We start from the raw sequence: 20,213 nt of genomic DNA, 5'->3' as shown, positions 1-20,213 counted from the left end.
TGTGTTCTGCTGTGTTGGCTTGCTTGTGTGGTTGCTGACAAACCCAGGCTTCAAGCACTATCAGATTCAGGGTAAGTGGAGGAGAAAGGTGGCTCTCTGGTGGCAGAAATAAAAGTAGTGGAATTTGCTCTCATTAAGCCCAATTGGCTTGGATCGAATCCTTCTAAAATCATCTCTGTGAACAAGAGAATGTCTGATTGGCCTGGCCTGTCCTAAGTCACATGAAATCCCACAGAATCTAATGCTTGATACCAAACAGCTTTATTTCTTTCGTGTTAAGGAATGGGGCTTAATTTCTTCCTTCAATCGGAATCCTTCTTTCCTATGAAAACAAACGGGACTTCATGATCGTTAGCTTACTGAGGGAGTATACACACATTAATTGCAATGATTTGAATTAAATGATGTAAGATGTCTGCTGGAGCCATCTGGCACAAATGACAGAGAATCAGTGCAAAGAAAGTTTGGGTAGAAGTAGGAGTGACAATAAAGACATACGAGCTTGTCCATGTGTCCATGAAATGTCTCTGTTTATGAGTCTTTAAACACGAGGAGCTAAAGCCACCTGTCTTGCTGCATCTCTCTTCTGCTGTCTTTTCCCTCAGTTTCAGCATAATTGTCTTGCCACCACGCTTGTGACCTCACGACACAGCCTACCTGTTTTCATGGTGTCTCCAGTATCCAGGCACGCATTTTCAGAGGACAAAGATGTCTTGAGGGAACAGAATGGTGAAGACTTCTCAGTAGCTGCATGAGGGTGAGCGGTGAGGAGCACAGGGACCCTGTGAAGTAACCAGAGAGAGACAGTGCCAGAAGCAACCAGGTGCCGCTGCCTGGGAGTCCAACTTCTGTGCCTTTCAGCCTACCACCGTGCCCCTGTGTGTGGTCAAGCCTGCTGACCTGCGTGCATCGTAGCAGAGGACGTTGTTGACCCACGATGTCTATTTGAAAGCTAAACCGTAAAGAAAATAATATAATTTGGCTTGATTGTAGGAAAGTGCTGTGCTGTGGTCTGCCTATGAGAGTTAATTAGTAACTGAGCACATTAATGCTAAGATATGCCATTAAGTCAAAATGTCTTTATCATATCAGGCATATTCAGATACTTTTTATCATAAAGGCTACATGTATCATAATCTGTAATTCGCATATCTTTTTTTTTTTTTTTTTTTTTTTGAGACTGAGTCTTCCTCTTGTTGCCCAGGCTGGAGTGCAGTGGCGCAATCTCAGCGCACTGCAGTCTCTGCCTTCCCAGGTTCAAATGATTCTTCTGCCTCAGCTTCCCAAATAATTGGGATTACAGGCACCCGCCACCATGCCTGACTAATGTTTTTGTATTTTTAGTAGAGACGGGGTTTTTCACCATGTTGGCCAGACTGCTCTCAAACTCCTGACCTCCTGATCTGCCTGCCTCAGCCTCCCAAAGTGCTGGGATTACAGGCATGAGCCACTGCGCCCAGTCCACATATCTTATTATATATTTTTTTTAATAAATTCACTTTCAGCCTTAAGGAATAATTGTATTAACAGCTAACCATTTAACATATATTTACTACATGTCAAATACCTTTTGTACCTTATTCCATTTAATTATTTCATTAACCTTAAATGGGAGATAGTATTATCCCCAACATTAATAGGAGAAAATTGACCATTGAAGAAGATAACTGACTTACTTAACATTACAAAACTATTAAAAGAAGAAGGTAAATATAAAGCTCAGCTGACTTCAAACCCTGAGGTTTTTGTTATCTCTAGAGAAAGACAGAGAACAGAAGATTTTGATACCTTTTTGACAGCAGGGACTGGTTTTGAGGAAGACAATTTTTGCATAGATGGAAGGCAGGGGGGATGGTTTCAGGATGTAACTTTTCCACATAAGATCATCAGGCAGAGCCGGGTGCAGTGGCTCACGCCTGTAATCCCAGAACTTTAGGAGGCTGATGCGGGTGGATCATGAGATCAGGAATTTGAGACCAGCCTGGTCAAAATAGTGAAACCCTGTCTCTTCTATAAATACAAAAAAATTAGCCGGGTGTGGTGGTGGGCACCTATAATTCCAGCTACTTGGGAGGCTTAGGCAGGAGAATCACATGAACCTGGGAGGCCGAGGTTGCAGTGAGCCAAGATTGCACCCCTGCACTCCAGCCCAGCAACAGTGTGAGACTCTATCTGGAAAAAAAAAAAAGACCATCAGGACTTAGAGTCTCTTAAGATGCATACAGCCTAGATCCTTCTCATGAGTAGTTCACAGTCGGGTTTGCAGTCCTATTAGACTCTAATGCCTCTACTGATCTGACAGGTGGTAGAGCTCAGGCATTAATGCTTGCTCAACAGCCACTCACCTCCTGTTGTGAGGCCGGGTTCCTAACAGGCCACGGACCAGTCCCGTTCATAGCCCGGGGGTTCGGAACCCCCGATCTAAGAGACTGAGCCAAAGTCATCAACACTGAAGATAAGATTCAAAACCAGTCCCTGGTGCCAGGGTTGAGGCCCGTACCATGTAATTGAAAGGAATCAGTTTTCCTGTAGAAGGAAGACTGCCTTTGGACTTGAGTATCTGATACAAGTCATCTCCACCACCTCTTACTCGTGTTGACTTCACCTTATCCATATCTTCACTCTCTGAGGCATTTGCAATGTTGCAATTGCAATATTGCCTAATTTTATGTCTGTGTTCTAGGGAGCCTTTGAGGGAGGTGTCCAACAAGCTCTAAGAACATGTGGTTTTCTTTTTCTTTTTTTCTGTCTTCTTTTCAAGGAACAAAGTTGGTTTGTTTTAAGGTTTTGGTTGGTGATCTCCAAGTTTGTTTATGAATTAATAAAAAAACATACCACTTAGGAAAGTGACTGACACGTATCTCAGTATGTGTTGACTTTTATACATTTATAAATTATATTCATGTATTATTATATTACTATATTAGGTATATTTAAAATATATACAAATATTAGAAAAATTAGATAAATTAATAATAATGATTTGTGCTGTTGGAGAATCGACTGCCACTAGGTCTGTTCCAAATACATTTAAGTTTTCCTTTATTTGCTTCCACAGCCCTTAGTTCATGTCAAAATTGTAATGCTAACCGTATTATCAAGTGTGTAGCTATCTGCCTCCTCAGTGGGAAAGAAAACTACCTAAGTACAGAAAATTTATGGTTTAAAGTTGATGGTTTACTAATTATTTCATTAATTTAGCAAATAATTAATGAGTATCTAGAGACTAAGGAAATGTAGGTATCAAGGCTCAGTCTGCCATCAGGCTTACAATCAAGTGATGGGTGAACAGGTTATAGACAAGCAACAGTCTCTGATTAGCCTATGCTGAAGGCCAGGAGGAGGACGAAGGTACCTAGGGGGACACCAGCTCTTGCAAGAAAGGAGGGAGTGGGAGAAAAGGGTTAAAGAAAGACACATGTTGATACAGAACAGCCCCTACCTCGTGGTAGATGCTCAAAGATAATGTGGTTGTTAAATGCTGATATTCATTTTTTTAGATTGATAGGATTGAGAAAAACCGTACCTCTATTTACTGCCCACTTTCTGAACCAACTGAAAAACAGAGAAAAGAATGAGGCCAGTGAAGCTCCATCAGTTTTTTGTTTGTTTTTGTTTGTTTGCAAATGGAGCTGCTAAAGAATACATCCTAGGTTCGCAGCAGTGGTGAACTCCTGACGTTACGTTCTGGACAAGGATCCCTCCACTCGCCGCACACGCAGCACTGGGAAATCATGGGTCTCCAAAGGGAAGATTGCATCTTAAACGCTCAGGATAAAGGATCATTGCAAGAAGTGTCCTCTCTGCGGACATGAAGCCAGGTCCCTAAAGAGGGAGGCGGAGTCACACATGCAGGTGTGCTTTCTTACACCAGCTCACAGATGAGGTGCATAAATCCACTTTTACTGGGGAGAAATGAGTAAAAATAGTAGAGAGAGTCCAGAAATGTTACTATAATGGAAGAAACCATCTCAGAGAAGGAGTGTTTCTTATATAAAATGAAGGTTTCCACAAATTTTCGATAACCAACATGCTTTCAAAGTTCCTGGGCACAGATCACTCTATTCCTCTCTATCCAGACTTCTGATAGTCTCTATTCGATTTTGCTATTTTCCTCCAAATTTACTTTGTATCACCTATTATTCTTTTCATAATTCCTACCATCATTCATTTTCTAGCCCTTCATCAGAAATTTCTGATCAAGGTAAAGAAATTTAGGAACATTCGTGGAATATGACCAGTATTCTTACTTGATAATAATTGGTTTGCACTAAGAGCAAATCCACTTAAGTTTTATAACCGCATGCTATCTTCTCTTTGATCACATCAGATATATAAAATTTCAGATGAATGTAAAAGGAAATAAATTGGGAAGAATATTAATTTTACCAAAATATAGGCACAGATACCTTTAAACAGTAATATATCTTACTCAGTGTAAACTAGAAATGAAAATTAGGACAGAATTACACCTCTCTGCAGGAGCTCTTAATGATAGATGTCAGTATAGCAAGGACTTCAAAGTTCAGTAGAAATTATTTCAATCCAGAATTCTGTGCTGAATGAAATGAATTATTAACCAATTTGAGAGCAGAATAGATACATTTTCAGACACCAAACGTCTCAGACAATATGCTTCCCTGCCTTCCTTTCTGAATAATTATTGAGGGTGTCCTCCATCAAAGCAAGGGAGTAAATGAAAGCACATGAGTGAAGGTCCAGGGAACAATTACCCCAGCTCAGGAGGGCAATAACAGACACCCACTCAAGGCCACGGCTGTGGGAGCCTCAACCAGCAGATGGGAACAGGACGGGGGAGAGCCCACATCACAGCATATGGCAGAAAAAGGAGGTTATGTACAATGCTCATGATTACTACAAGTTAGGCAATAGCCTGAAGATGTGATCGAGGTAAAGAATGTAAGAAGTGAGGCCGGGGTGGTGGCTCAAGCCTGTAATCCCAGCACGTTGGGAGGCCGAGGCGGGTGGATCACGAGGTCAAGAGCTCGAGACCATCCTGGTCAACATGGTGAAACCCCGTCTCTACTAAAAACACAAGAAAATTAGCTGGGCATGGCGGCGCATGCCTGTAATCCAGCTACTCAGGAAACTGAGGCAGGAGAATTGCCTGAACCCAGGAGGCGGAGGTTGCGGTGAGCTGAGATCGTGCCATTGCACTCCAGCCTGGGTAACAAGAGTGAAACTCCGTCTCAAAAAAAAAAAAAAAAAAAAAAAAAGAATGTAAGAAGTGAAAAGAAAGATAATTTAAAAAACAAGGGAGATAGAAGTTAGTCACACAAGAAAGTCATGATCCAACTATGACAGAAACTGTTTATATCAGAGAGTGAAAGCGAGTACATTTCAAGCCAAACAGTGGAATCGATTCCATACGGTAGATTAAATTAATAAAAGTCAGGAGACAACTAAGAATGTCAAAGACATATTTCACGCAATTTCTTCTTGTAACAAAGAGGGGAAAAAAATGGAATTCAGAAATTCCAACAATAAAAACTGTACGGGAAAGCCATGATGTCAAGATGAAGTAATTAAAATATTCGGAGGGATATTTTTTAAAGTAGATTCCGTTTGGAACTGGTAATAGAAACTCTGAGTGGCACAGGGGTTATGAAATCAGTATCTGTCTACGAAAAGAAGCATAATCATAAAAATGTGAACACTGTTTGTTGCATTTTTATTTTTTTAATCAAGCTGGTCAAATCACAGGAGATGCCATTATGGTTTCCAAACGGGATGGAATGGATCAGCTTTGATCATGTATCAGTGCAGGTAAACGGGAAGAGGGCTGGAGACAGGAGTGGGGAGCTCTGTGGGTACAGCTGGAATCGGAGCGGCTGCAGCAGAGTGCACTCGGTTGAAGTGCACAAGAGTCAAGATACACTCTCTATAATTTTGAAACAAGAAATATTTAAGTAGACTGTGTGAAGTTGCCAGGTTGACGGCAGAAGGAGCTGGAAGAGGTGATAGAACTACGTAGGAGAAAGGAGGAGAGCGCTGCAGTATGAACACCTGTGTGAACAAACCGGGTAGATAATGTCTAGAGTTAATCCACTGAGACATAGCAGTGTGAGAGAATTAAAGGGAAGCGGTAAGTATAAAAAGGAAGATCTACCTAGTAACCTCAGACACATCGAGGTAAAGGTGCAGTGGGGAAAAGAAGGAGACAGCAGGAGATGTTATTACAAGCCTTTTTGATTGATTTCCTCTTTACCATGCACATGTTCTTTTTTGGGGGGGGGGGGAAGACGGGGTCTGCCACCCAGGCTGGAGCGCAATGGCGAAATCTTGCCTCACCGCAACCTCCATCTCTCTAGTTTAAGCGATTCTCCTGCCACAGTCCCCCAAGTAGCTGGGATTACAGGCACACACCACCACACATGGCTAATTTTTGTATTTTTAGTAGAGACAGGGTTTCACCATGTTTGCCAGGATGGTGACCTCATGATCCACCTGCCTCGACCTCCCAGAGTGGGATTACAGGCATGAGCCACCGTGCCCAGCAAATAATTGTTTTTAATATATTTCCTGTGATTCTGATTTGCACACATCACACTTTCATTCTCTGCCCAAAGAATCACTGCCCAGGAAGTCTATATTTGATGGAGTTGCAATATCTGTTTCTTTTCTTTTTTTGGGCTATGAGGGGGTTGACAGATTTGTGATTTCTTTCTTTTTTTAATTGTACTTTAGGTTCTGGGGTACATGTGCAGATCATGCAGAGTTGTTGCATAGGTACTTACATGGCAAGATGGTTTGCTGCCTACGTACCCCCATCATTTTATATCTGGCATTTCTCCCCACGTTATCCCTCCTCACCTTCCCAACCCCCCACCCCAACTGACCCCAGTGTGTAGTGCTCCCCTCCCCGTGTCCACGTGTTCTCATTGTTCAACACTTGCCTGTGAGTGAGAACATGCGGTGTTTGATTTTCTGTTCTTGTGTCAGTTTGCTGAGAATGATGGTTTCCAGATTCATCCACGTCCCTGCAAAGGACACAGACTTATCGTTTTTTATGGTTGTATAGTGTTCCATTGTGTATATGTGCCACATTTTCTTTGTCCAGTCTGTCATTGATGGGCATTTGGGTTGGTTCCAGGTCTTTGCGACTGTAAACAGTGCCTAAATGAACATAGGTGTGTTTGTGCATGCATCTTTATAACAGAATGATCTGTAATTCTTTGGGTATATACCTAGTAATGAGATTGCTGGGTCAAATAGAATTTCTATTTCTAGATCCTTGAGGGCTCGCCACACTGTCTTCCACAATGGTTAAACTAATTTACACTCCCACCAACGGTGTAAGAGTGTTCCTGTTTCTCCACATCCTCTCCAGCATCTGCTGTCTCTAGATTTTTTAATGATCACCATTCTAACTGGCGTGAGATGATATCTCAATATGGTTTTGATTTGCATTTCTCTAATGACCGGCGATGATGAGCACTTTTATATATCTTTGATGGCCTCATACATGTCTTCTTTTGAGAAGTATCTGTTAATATCCTTCGCCCACTTTTAAATAGGTTTTTTGTGGGTTTTTTTGTTTTTTTTTTTTTTGTAAATCTGTTTTAGTTCTTTGTAGATTCTGGATATTAGTCCTTTGTCGATGGGTAGATGGCAAAATCTTTTTCCCTTTCTGTTGTTTGCTGGTTCACTCTAATGATGGTTTCTTTTGCCATGCAGAAGCTCTGAAGTTTAATTCGATCTTGTTTGTCTATTTTGGCTTTTGTTCCCATTGCTTTTGATATTTTAGTCATGAAGTCCTTGCCTATGCCTATGTCCTGAATGGTTTTGCCTAGGATTTCTTCTAGGATTTTTATACTATTAGGTCTTATGTTTAAATCTTCAATCCATCCGGAGTTAATTTTAGTGTAAGGTGTCAGGAAGGGGTCCAGTTTCTGCTTTCTGCACATGACTAACCAGTTTTCCCAACACCGTTTATTAAACAGGGAATCCTTTCCCCATTGCTAGTTTTTGTCAGGTTTGTCAAAGAACAGATGGTTGTAGATGTGTGGTGTTGCTTCCGAGGCCTCTGTTCTGTTCCATTTGTCTATGTCTCTGTTTTGGTACCACTACCATGTTGTTTTGATTACTGTAGCCTTTTAGTATGGTTTGAAGTCAGGCAATGTGATGCCTCCAGCTTTGTTCTTTTTGCTTAGGAAAAAGAAACATAGTCTTGGCTATGCAGGCTCTCTTTTGGTTCCATATGAAGTTTAAAGTGGTTTTTTCCAGTTCTGTAAAGAAGGTCATTGGTAGCTTGATGGGGATAGCATTGACTCTATAAATTACTTTGGACATTATGGCCATTTACATGAAACTAATTCTTCCTAACCATGAGCATGTAATGTTTTTCCATCTGTTTGTGTCTTCTCTGATTTCCTTGAGCAGTGGTTTGTAGTTTTCCTTGAAGAGGTCCTTTACATCCTTTGTTAGTTGTATTCTTGGATTTTATTCTCTTTTTAGCAATTATGAATGGGAGTTCACTCTTGATTTGGCTCTGTTTGTAGGAATGCTTGTGATTTCTGCACATTGATTTTGTATCCTGAGACTTTACTAAAGTTGCTTATCAGTTTATGGTGATTTGGGGCTGAGATGATGGGGTCTTCTAAATATACAATCATGTCATCTGCAAATAGAGACAATTTGATTTCTTCCTTTCCTAATTGAATACCCTTTATTTCTTTTTTTTTTTTTTTTTTTTTTTTTTTTTTTGCCTGATTGCTTTGGCTAGAACTTCCAGTACCATACTGAATAGGAGTGGTGAGAGGGAATCCTTGTCTAGTGCCAGATTTCAAAGGGAATGCTTCCAGTTTTTGCCTGTTCAGTATGATATTGGCTGTGAGTTTGTTGTAAATAGGTTTTATTATTTTGTGATACATTCCATAGTGTATTGAAGGTTTTTAGCATAAAGGGCTGTTGAATTTTGTTGAAGGCCTCTGTATAAATAATCATGTAGTTTTTGTCTTTGGTTCTGTTTATGTGATGGATTATATTTATAGACTTGGTGTATGTTGAACCAGCCTTGCATCCCTGGGATGAAACCTACTTGATCGTGATGAATAAGCTTTTTGATGTGCTGTTGCATTTGATTTGCCAGTATTTGATTGAAGATTTTTGCATCGATGTTCATCATGGACATTGGCCTGAAGTTTTCTTTTTTAGTTGAGTCTCTGCCAGGTTTTAGTATCAGGATGATATTGCCCTCATAAAATGAGTTAGGGAGGTTTCCCTCTTTTTGTATTGTTTGGAATAGCTGCAGAAGGAATGGTACCAGCTCCTCTTTGTATGTCTGGTAGAATTTGGCTGTAAACCCATCTGGACCTGGACTTTCTTTGGTTGGCAGTCTATTAATTGCTGCCTCAACTTCAGCCCTTGTTATTGGTCTATTCAGGGTTTCAGCTTCTTCTTGGTTTAGTCTTGGGAGAGTGCAAGTGTCTAGGAGTTTATCCATTTCTTCCAGATTTACTGGTTTGTGTGCATAGAGCTGTTTGTAGTAATCTCTGATGGTAGTTTGTATTTCTGGGGAATTGGTGGTCATATTCCCTTTATCATTTTTTATTGCATCTATTTGATTCTTCTCTCTTTTCTTTTGTCTTAGACTGGCTAGTAGTCTATTTTGTTGATCTTTTCAAAAAACCAGTTCCTGGATTTATTGATTTTTTGAAGGGTTTTTTGTGTTTCTATCTCCTTCAGTTCTGCTCTGATCTTAGTTATTTCTTGTCTTCTGCTAGCTTTTGAGTGTTTTTGATCTTGCTTCTCTAGCTCTTTCAATTTCAATGACAGGGTGTTGATTTTAGATCTTTCCTTGTTTCTCATGTGGGCATTTATTGCTGTCAATTTCCCTCTAGACACTGCTTTAAATGTGTCCCAGAGATTCTGGTATATTTTGTCTTCGTTCTCATTGTTTTCAAAGAGCATCTTCATTTCTGCCTTCATTTCATTGTTTATCCAGTCAACGTTCAAGATCCAGTTGTTCAGTTTCCATGAAGTTGCATGGTTTTGATTTAGTTTCTTAATCCTGATTTCTAATTTGATTGCACTGTGGTCTGAGAGGCTATTTGTCATGATTTCTATTCTTTTGCTTTTTCTCAGGAGTGATTTACTTCCAATTATGTGGTCGATTTTACAGTAAATGCCATGTAGTGCTGAGAAGAATGTATATTCTGTGGATTTGGGGTGGAGAGTTCTGTAGATGTCTATTAGGTTTGCTTGGTCCAGATCTGCGTTCAAGTCCTGGATATTCTTGTTGATTGTCTGTCTTGTTGATCTGTCTAATATTGACAATGGAGTGTTAAAGTCTCCCACTACTATTGTGCGAGAGTCAGTCTCTTTGTAGGTCATTGAGAACTTGCTTTATGTATCTGGGTACTCCTGTATTGGGTGCATATATATTTAGGATAGTTAGTGCCTCTTGTTGTACTGATCCTTTTACCATTATGTAATGCCCTTCTTTGTTTCTTTTGATTTTTGTTGTTTAAAGTCTGTTTTATCAGAGACTATGATTGCAACCCCTGCTTTTTTTTGCTCTCCATTTGCTTGGTAAATATTCTTTCATCCCTTTATTTTGAGTCTATGTGTGTCTTTGCATGCAAGATGGGTCTCCTAAAAACAGCACACTGATGGTTCTTGACTTTTTATCCAGTTTGCCAGTCTGTGTCTTTTGATTGGGACATTTAGTCCATTTACATTTAATATTAATATTGTTATGTGTGAATTTGATCCTGCCATTTTGTTTCTGGATATTTCATCCTTTGGTTGGTGCAGTTTCTTCATTGCATCCTTGGTCTTTACCATTTGATTGTTTTTTGGAGTGGCTGGTACTGGTTGTTCCTTTCCATGTTTAGTGCTTCCTTCAGGAGCTCTTGTAAGGCAGGTCTGGTGGTGACAAAATCTCTCAGCAATTGCTTGTCTGTAAAGGATTTTATTTCTCCTTCACTTATGAAGCTTAATTTGGCTTGATATGAAATTCTGGGTTGAAAGTTCTTTTCTTTAAGTATGTTGAATATTGGCCCCCACTCTCTTCTGGCTTGTAGGGTTCCTGCAGAGAGATCTTCTGCGAGTCTGATGGGCTTCCCTCTGTGGGTGATCTGACCTTTCTTTCTGGCTGCCCTTAGCATTTTCTCCTTCTTTCAACCCTGGTGAATCTGATGATTATGTGCCTTGTGCCTTGCGATTGCTCTTCTTGAGGAATATCTTTGTGGTGTTCTCTGTATTTCCTGTATTTGAATGTTGGCCTGCCTTGCTAGGTTGGAGTTCTCCTGAATAATATCCTGAAGAGTGTTTTTCAGCTTGGATTCATTCTCCCTGTCATCTTCTGGTACACCAATCAAATGTAGATTAGGTTTTTTTCACATAATCTCATATTTATTAGAGGCTTTGTTCATTTCTTTTCACTCTTTTTTCTCTTTTCTTACCTTCTCATTTTATTTCATTGAGTTGTTCTTCAGTCTCTGATATGCTTTCATCTGCTTGATTGATTTGGCTGTTGAAACTCGTGTATGCTCTGCGAAGTTCTTGTGCTGTGTTTTTCAGCTCCATCAAGTCATTTATGTTCTTCTCTAAGCTGGTTATTCTAGTTAGCATCTTGTCTAACCTTTTTTCAAAGTTTTTAGCTTCTTTGCATTGGGTTAGAACATGTTCTTTTAGCTCAGAGAAGTATATCACCCATCTTCTGAAGCCTGCTTCTGCCAGTTCATCAAATTCATTCTCCATCCTGTTTTGTTCCCTTGCTGGTAAGGAGTTGTATTCCCTTGGTCGGGGCGAGGCATTCCAGTCTTTGATGATTTCATCATTTTTGCACTGATTTCTTCCTATCTTCTTGGATTTATCTAGCTTTGATTTCAGGTAGCTGCTTGAGGAGGCGGCCTTTCCTTTGTCTGCCTGCAGAGGCGCTGCTAGGCTGCCATGGATTCAGTGGAGCTGCTGTGTAGATTTCCTGTGACTTTTGTTTACTCAGGAAGATTAGGCCTGCCTCTGCAATGGCAGCTGCTCTTCCCCCTGCCAAGCTCGGTTGTTCCTGGTCATACTCTGACTGATGTGTTAGCTGTGATACTTTCAAGTGAGAGGGCTTCAATCTGCTGGGCTTTGTGGAAGAGGAATCCTCCTGGCTGTATGGCCTGATTCCCTGCTTTCAGTTCCCTTTCTTTCTTGGGGACAGGTAGCTCAGTCCTGCAGGCTTTCTAGGCATCAGCCAGTGCTTCCAACTAGATCTGTGCTGACAACCCTGGCACTGCCAGAGTTGCTCCTCAGCCCTTTTCAGGCAGTTTGTGGGGGCTTTTCAGCCTGGCAAAGATCTCCTGTTCTGTGGGTTGTAGGGGGCTTGGGTGAAGGGCAGTATCCCAATTGAAGTCCCAGAGGGTGAGAGCCCCCATCCTCCAGTCAATTGCATGCACCTCCTGGGTGGGGCAGTGCCCTGCCTTGCCTCAACTTGCCCTCTTTGATTTATACCCTCTGTCCAACCAGATCCACAAAATGAACCTGGTACCTCATTTGGAACTGTGGAGGCCACTTGGCTTCTGTGTCTCTCTTGCTGGGAACTGCATTCCAGAGCTGCCTCTATTTGGCCATCTTGGAAACCAATATCTGTTTCTCACAAATTATTTGAAGTCATGTGTTCATGAAAAATACTTTTAGAATATTATGAACCAATTCAGTGATTGCCAGTGTATAACTCATAACACTATGAAATTTTAGATAGTATTCTATTTTCTTTTCTGAAATCTGAGTTTTCTTTTTCTTTTAGCCTTTTTTATACCTCATTTCTCCAGCATCTCAATGATTCTTTATTTATTACATGTGAATTTTCCCCCTCTATCTTCTCTTAGAACACTAAGTTCGATTTTTATAAGTATTGACTTCTAATTCCCTAAAGGTACCACACACACACAAAAATACATTTAGTAGTCCAATAACTGAATGTTTAATGAATATGACAATTTTACAGGGGATATTAATTATATTTGTTAAAATGTGTTCACTGGGTGATTCCTACTGATAAATCGTCAAAAAATGTGAGTGAGAATCATCAAAGTAATTACAATCCAGACGAAAACTCTTAGTTTTTAGCTGAGTACAGAATTATTTGATTACCTTATTTTGCTTATGTGAAAAAAGGTGTATGGCCACCTGTTTTGAGGATTGTAACTTTAATTAAAGAGGCAAATAATTGACATAGTATTTCTAAAAGCTTTTAAAGTTTATTACTCACAAAATAATTTAATTTGCATTCATATTTAATTTGTCCCCAGAACCATACTTTTATTACTGTTATACTGACCTCTTCTGGATACTTCCTATAATGTCATCCAGTTCCCATATTAGCTCAAGTTTTTAACATTACTGTACAGTATGGAATTAATATCATTTTTTAAAAAAAACTAAGGCTGAGGTAAGTATTCAGTTTACTTCCTTGAAGGCTCATTCTATGTGGGAATTGAACAAAAAGTTTATGATCAGGTAGAGAGGACAGTATAAACAAGTAATGACAAAAATATAAGTGACTATGGTTAAGTTTAAAAGTACATATAGATTTCATATTTGCCTTATATATTTGGGTGCTTGGGTCTTGGGTGCATATATCTTTATAATTGCTATATTTTCTTGCTAAAAATGCTCTTTATCATCATATAATGATCTCTTTTGTCTTTTTTAATAGTTTTTGACTCAATGTTTATTTTTTCTGATACAAATATAATTACCTCTGCTTGTTTATGGTTTCTGTTTGCAGGGAATATCTTTTTCCACCTCTTTGCTTGTAGTATGTGTAGCCTTAAAGGTGCAGTAGTGTCTTGTAGGCAGCATACAATTAGTTCTTTTTATCCTTTCAGCAATACTATACCTTTTATCCTTTCAGCCACACAATACCTATTTACATGGGAAGTTACTGTTGATAGGTAAGGACTTATTCCTGCTATTTTATTAATTAATTGCTTCCTGGCTGTTTTGTAGATTCTTTGTTCCTTCCTTCCTCTCTTGATGTTTACCTTTGTGGTTTAGTGGTTTTCTATGGTGCCACTACTGGGTATATATTCAAAGGAAATGAAATTCCTATGTCAAAGAAATGTCTGAATCCACATGTTTATTTTAGCACTATTCACAATAGCCAAGATATGGAATCAACCTAAGTATCTAACAATGGATGACTGGATAAAGAAAATGTGGTATCTATGCATGATGTAATACTATTCAGCCTTTAAAAACAATAAAATCCTGTCATTTTTTAGAATGTGGATGAACCTGAAGGACATCATGTTAAGTAAAATAAGCAAGCATGAAAAGACAGATACTGCATGTTCTCACTTATATGCAGAATCTTAAAAGTTGATCTCCAGTTGGGCATGGTGGTTCACACCTGTAATCTTAGCACTTTGGGAAGCCAGGGTGGGTGGATCACAAGGTCAGGAGTTCAAGACCAGCCTGACCAATATGGTGAAACACTTGTCTCTACTAAAATTACAAAACTAGCCGGGCATGGTGGTGTACGCCTGTAATCCCAGCTACTCAGGAGGCGGAGGTTGCAGTGAGCTGAGATTGAGCCATTGCACTCCAGCCTAGGTGACAGAGTAAGACTCCATCTCAAAAAAAAAAAGAATGTTGATGTCCTGTAAGTTGACAGTAGAACAATGATTACCAGAAAATAAGGAGGTGAAGAGGAAGAAAGGGATGAGCTTGGTCAATGGGTAAAAAAGTCAGAATTAGAAAGGACAAATAAGGCTTAGTGTCCTATTGCACGGTAGGTGACGATAGCCAAGAAAAAGGTATGATACATCTCAAAATAGCTAGGAGAGGGATTTTGTGTGTTCCCACCATAAAGAAATTATAAATGTTTGAGATGATGGATATGCTAATTATCCGTATTTGATCATTACCTAATGTATACATGTATTGGAACATCACATGTACCCAGTAAATATATACAATTATTATATGTCTATTTTTTTTAAGTATAGACAGCTGATAGTGGCACATGAGCAGACATTTTTTTGGCACATGAGCAGACTTTTTTTTTTTTTTTTTTTGAGACAGAGTCTTGCTCTGTCTTGCTCTGTCTCTCAGGCCGGAGTGCAATGGCGTCATCTCAGCTCACTGCAACCTCCACCTCCCAGGTTCCAGCAATTCTCCTGCCTCAGAGACTTCCAAGGAGCTGGGATTACAGGTGTCCACCACCATGCTCAGCTAATTTTTTTTTTTTTTTAATTTTTAGTTGAGACGAGGTTTCACCATGTTGGCCAGGCTGGTTTTGAACTCTTGACCTCAAGTGATCTTCCCACTTTGGCCTCCCAAAGTGATAGGATTACAGGTGTGAGCCGCTGTGCCTGGCCTATGAGCAGACTTTTAAAAGTTAAATTATAGTTTGCTAGTAGAAAAAGATGGGTGGTAACCCTAGTCAGAGATAGCCGAGCACCCAAGGGCATTGTCACTTTTGTGATTCTGAACTCCCCAGGACAAAGCTCAGAAGAGATGAACAGAGCCTAACCCTGAAGGTTGTGTGCCAGGTCAAGAACTGGATCCTGTATCCTGGAGGCTCACTGAAGGGCTTGAGGCCAAGGAGTGATATGGACAGAATCACCTGTTCTCGTCATTCCTCTGTCAGTCCCCAGGTGTGTAGGATGGGGCCCGGAAGCAGAAGAAGCAGGTACCGGGCTACAGCAGCAGGTGAAGCCAGAATAGGTGTCCCCAAGTAAGGCAGGGATAAGAAGGGAGAGCAGGCAGAGCAGGAGGTCCTGCAGAGAGAATCCACTGAAGTTAGTGACTGGCAGACTGGTGAGAGGGAGAGCCACAAGTCTGTCTTCTGTGACCTTCTGGGGGACGGCATCATAAACGGAGGAAGGAATAATGGACGAAAGGGCAATGGGTGGTGTATTGGAGGAATTGTGGGGAGACAGTGGGTGTTGTATTAAAGGAGAGGCTGAGCAGTTTTGGGGGATTTAGTCGCAGTAATCCATGACTACAGTGAGTTTATAAAGTCATGAGAACTATTAAAATGAGACTATTATCCATATATATATTAACTTCAGCTGGGCCCTGGACATGGTCTAATACATTTCACTAGTCAAGTGACAACCCAGATCATTAAATTTTCTGCTCTTTTCAAATGTTGAACTTTCTCATTCCCTTATTTCCACATTCTCCCTCTACATATAACCTTACCTCCTACTTCATCTCACAAATAGAAATGATATCTCCAAAACCGACCGCAGCACTCCTGAAATTCCCTGTTTTCACACGTTCTGAAAGTGATCCCCTGCAACCCAACCACTTAAGCCAGCAACAGGGTTTTCCATACCCATCAAGGAAGAGCTTGATGAGAGGACGTCGGGAAAAAAGGTCAGTGCTAACTGATGACTGTAGTAGCCAAGAATTGAAGCAGAGGGAGAATGAGGGGGAAGCCTGGAAACGTCCTCGTAAGTTCGTTCGTAGGGCCATAGTTGGAAGCGTGTTTTAGTGGAGCATCCAAGTACGAGATGGGTATGTTAGGCCAAAGGACTTTCAAAGTCACTTCCACCCATAGGCTTACTAGCCTTGTATCCTGGAACAAATTATTTTACACCCAAATGAGTATTAGACCAGATTTCCTTTAAGGTCTCTTGGAGCTTTAAGATGTTATGATTTCGGGCCGGGCGCGGTGGCTCAGGCCTGTAATCCCAGCACTTTGGGAGGCTGAGGTGGGTGGATCACTAGGTCAAGAGATCGAGACCATCCTGGTCAACATGGTGAAACCCTGTCTCTACTAAAAATACAAAAAATTAGCTGGGCATGGTGGCGCGTGCCTGTAATCCCAGCTACTCAGGAGGCTGAGGCAGGAGAATTGCCTGAACCCAGGAGGCGGAGGTTGCGGTGAGCCGAGATGGCGCCATTGCACTCCAGCCTGGGTAACAAGAGCGAAAGTCCGTCTCAAAAAAAAAAAAAAAAAAAGATGTTATGATTTCTTTGAGAACATTTCAAAATATGTGTATATGAGTTACAAACTTAAGCAGCCTCCATTACCAAATGAAGGTCTTGCTTTACTAATTTCAACTAACTGATAAACTCAAAGGCTCCTTTATGTCATTCTTCTGCAGAACTAAACATAGGTGTTGATAGTATTAAATGAATCTGTAACTCTGAGTGGAGATCAAACACATCACTTGACTAATATTTTTACAAAGCAGTTCCCAAAACATTGAAAAGTTCATCGCTACAAAACCAATTTACTGATTGTTGAAAAGGTCTCTCAATATGTAACCTTTAAATGCATGACATTTCAATCAGAACACTGAGTTAGGAGTTTCAGACTTTGACTTTTCAGACACACACTGATACAAAAATACATTTCATATCATTATTGTTTAATATATTAGATATTTTTGTTTAAAATTGATAGTTGTCTTATAATTTTATGTCTGAGTTCCCATAGTAGAAGTACTAATGTGCAGAGAATTCATGAAAGGTTTTTAAAGGTCTTACAAATGTAAGATTATTTGAAACTGTATCAGCTTTTAATTTAAGGCCTGCAGCTGTTGGTATGATAGAAGCATCAGATTTCAAAAGAAGTTATGGTAGAGTATGAATAAGCAGAATGAAGAGAAAAAGTCTCCTAACAAAACAAAATAAAAATGAAGCATATGTGTTGTTATTGCATTGCTCCTTTTTTTCCTCAATTTTTATTTCAGGTTCAAGGGGTGCATGTGCAGGTTTGTTACATGGATCAATTGCGTGTCACCAGGATTTGGTGGACAAATAATTTTATCACCCAGGTAGTAAGCACAGTACCCGATAGGTAGTTTTCCAACCCCACCTTTCACCCTCTCTGCTTCCTCAAGTACACCCCAGTATCTGTTGTTCCCCGGTGTACTCAGGCACTGCCTCTTACAGTCAAGGTTTAGTAGTAAAATGCAAATATGAGGTATATAATTTAGTAAGTTTTAATTCATGCCACAACCAGGCCACATAAAAATAATGCAAAATAAAATATTGAGATTATTCATAAGTTTGATATTTATTCTATTGTCTTTACACTTTATCAAACGGAATGACCTAATTACTCTTAAATAATGATACAAACAATTTAAGATCACATTGTTACATTCACGTAATTTGTTAAATATAATAGAAATCTTAGTTTACTGGAAAAGAACTGGCATAATTTTAACATGCAGAGTTTACCTTCTATTACAGTGATCACTGTTTAAGATTTTCTCCTCAAATGTTAACATTTTTCACTTAAAGAGGCTTATGGAAAGTGATTTTTAAAGAGTGACTGTTAAAATGATAGTATGCCCTTCATTTGGATGAGACTAGTATACGTGTAATAGTCACAAGGTTTCACTGTTGCATGATAATTTGAAGAGATTTTTCATAAAGTTTTATCAACATTTGTTTCTACTGGAAACTAGTCTCAGAAGTTTTTTTTTTTTTTTTTGCTATTTGTTTGAGGTCAAGTTTTTTTTGAAAGTTGTGATGATATGAGACTATCATGCTTTCGGGTTTAAACGTTGCAATGTTGGTTTTGTAAGAAGAATGGATTGGTTTTTTGTTTTGGTTTGGTTTTGGGTTTTGGTTTATTTTTGGCATGTGAAGAGCTGTGTCCCAGAATTGGTGCCCAAAGAATTTTAAGTGTGGCATGAACTGTTTATGTCACAGAGTAAAATTAGACCTGCCTGTTGCTAATGTGAGAGATGAAACATGAGACAGGGCTGAACACGTGAGAGCCCCTTCTCCAGGGATGGTTGCTGAGGCTTCCTCCTTCACTCTCATTCTGTAACTCACGGAAAAGTTGGAAGCATTCTGTCTTCCGTAGAGCACAAGCCGGTTGTAGTTCATTCGCCAGTGTGCTTTTCTTAATAGCTAAGGTAAGTGCTCGGTTTTTACTTGGATTTTATGTTGTTACAAAAGGCAGCCTAAAAACCAAACACTTAGGAGGTTTCTTAATATTCTTTCTTTTTGGTGGTATAATAGTTAATACATTTAAAATAATGTTGAATAAACTGTATATCTCAACATCATGATAGATCAAAATATATAAAATTCTCATTTCAACTAAGTTATTCTGACTACTAATATGTATTTTAGCATAATCCTGTATTTCTAATCTTTTTGATTTGTAAAATGTGAAAGATAGCATTTCTATATTATTAGGAATTGAATTCTATCCTGTAGCTAATCTAGACAAAGTATCATCTTTAAGATCACCTACTTCTAATTCTGCTCTTAAACTTTAGTGGTACAATTACATTTGCTTTAGATTTTCTTGATGGTTTTGTTATAAACACTCAGAAATAGACTAAAATGAATGACAAGAAAAGTTCAGTGACTTTATGAGTTGGAAATAAACAAAACAGGAGCAAAATAGCAACCTGGCTCCCCGACTATTTTTGGAGTGAAAAAGGGAAGTATTTTTCTTCCCACAAATCTGGAAAATATAAAGTGCTGCTCAAAATATGAATGAAAAAATAAACATAAGGAGGGTAAAATACCCATGTGCTAATGCTTCGGCTTACTGAAGTTACGGGTCCGCCCTTCCCTTCCCTTCTTCCTTTCTCTTCTTCCCTTCCCCTTCCCCTTTCCTTCCTTCTTTTTTTGCTTTCTCTTTCTTTCTTCTTTCTCTCTTTCTTTCCCTTCTTTCCTTTCTTTCTTTTGAGAGAATTTTTCTCTTGCTGCCCAGACTGGAGTACAATGGCGCAATCTCGGCTCAGGGCAATCTGCCTCCCTGGTTCAAGCGATTCTCCTGCCTCAGCCTCCTGAGTAGCTGGGATTATAGGCATGAGCCACCACGCCTGGGGAATTTGGTATTTTTGGTTGAGATAGGGTTTCTCCGTGTTGGTCAGGCTGGTCTCAAACTCCTGACCTCAGGTGATCTGTCCACCTCGGCCTCCCAAAGCACTGGGATTACAGGCATGAGCCACTGCGCCTGGCCTATGGGTTCTTTCTTTGTGTTTTCTAAATTAATATGTGACGACTAGCAAACAGAAAGGAAGGCTTACAGAAAAGTAATAAGGGAAAATGTAACTCAACAGGCTGAAAGATTTGCCAGCAGGATGGAGTAACTACCAGTACAAAAGGAACCACAGAATACACCCTTATTTTTTGCTAATTTTCTTGCGAATATTTTGTAGGTATAAAGAGGCACCTTCGCAGAATCTAAAAAATAATGGTACAAGTTGGGGTTCATTTTATAGGTTCTAGGATTCATTTTGGGTTGTCATTCAAAGACAAATGAA

General features: G+C 39.7%; 1 protein-coding gene across 3 annotated transcripts in view; it reads left to right on the top strand.

Moving 5' to 3' along the window:
• Window positions 1-20,213, top strand: part of SGCG (sarcoglycan gamma) — a 139,485-nt gene that overhangs the window by 8,262 nt on the left and 111,010 nt on the right. Inside the window, exon 1 of one of the 3 annotated variants that reach the window (XM_003919756.4) lies at window positions 18,710-18,845. The exons of the other annotated variants lie outside the window; for them this stretch is intronic. The gene's annotated coding sequence lies outside the window, so the exon portion shown is untranslated. Of the gene's footprint in view, window positions 1-18,709; window positions 18,846-20,213 lie in introns of those variants that run through there. 3 annotated transcript variants of the gene reach the window in all.

This window comes from Saimiri boliviensis, chromosome 16 (genome assembly GCF_048565385.1).
Source record: "Saimiri boliviensis isolate mSaiBol1 chromosome 16, mSaiBol1.pri, whole genome shotgun sequence".
NCBI lineage: Eukaryota > Metazoa > Chordata > Mammalia > Primates > Cebidae > Saimiri > Saimiri boliviensis.
The sequence above is the reverse complement of the archived record's forward strand: the minus strand, read 5'-3'. Positions and strand labels throughout refer to the sequence as shown.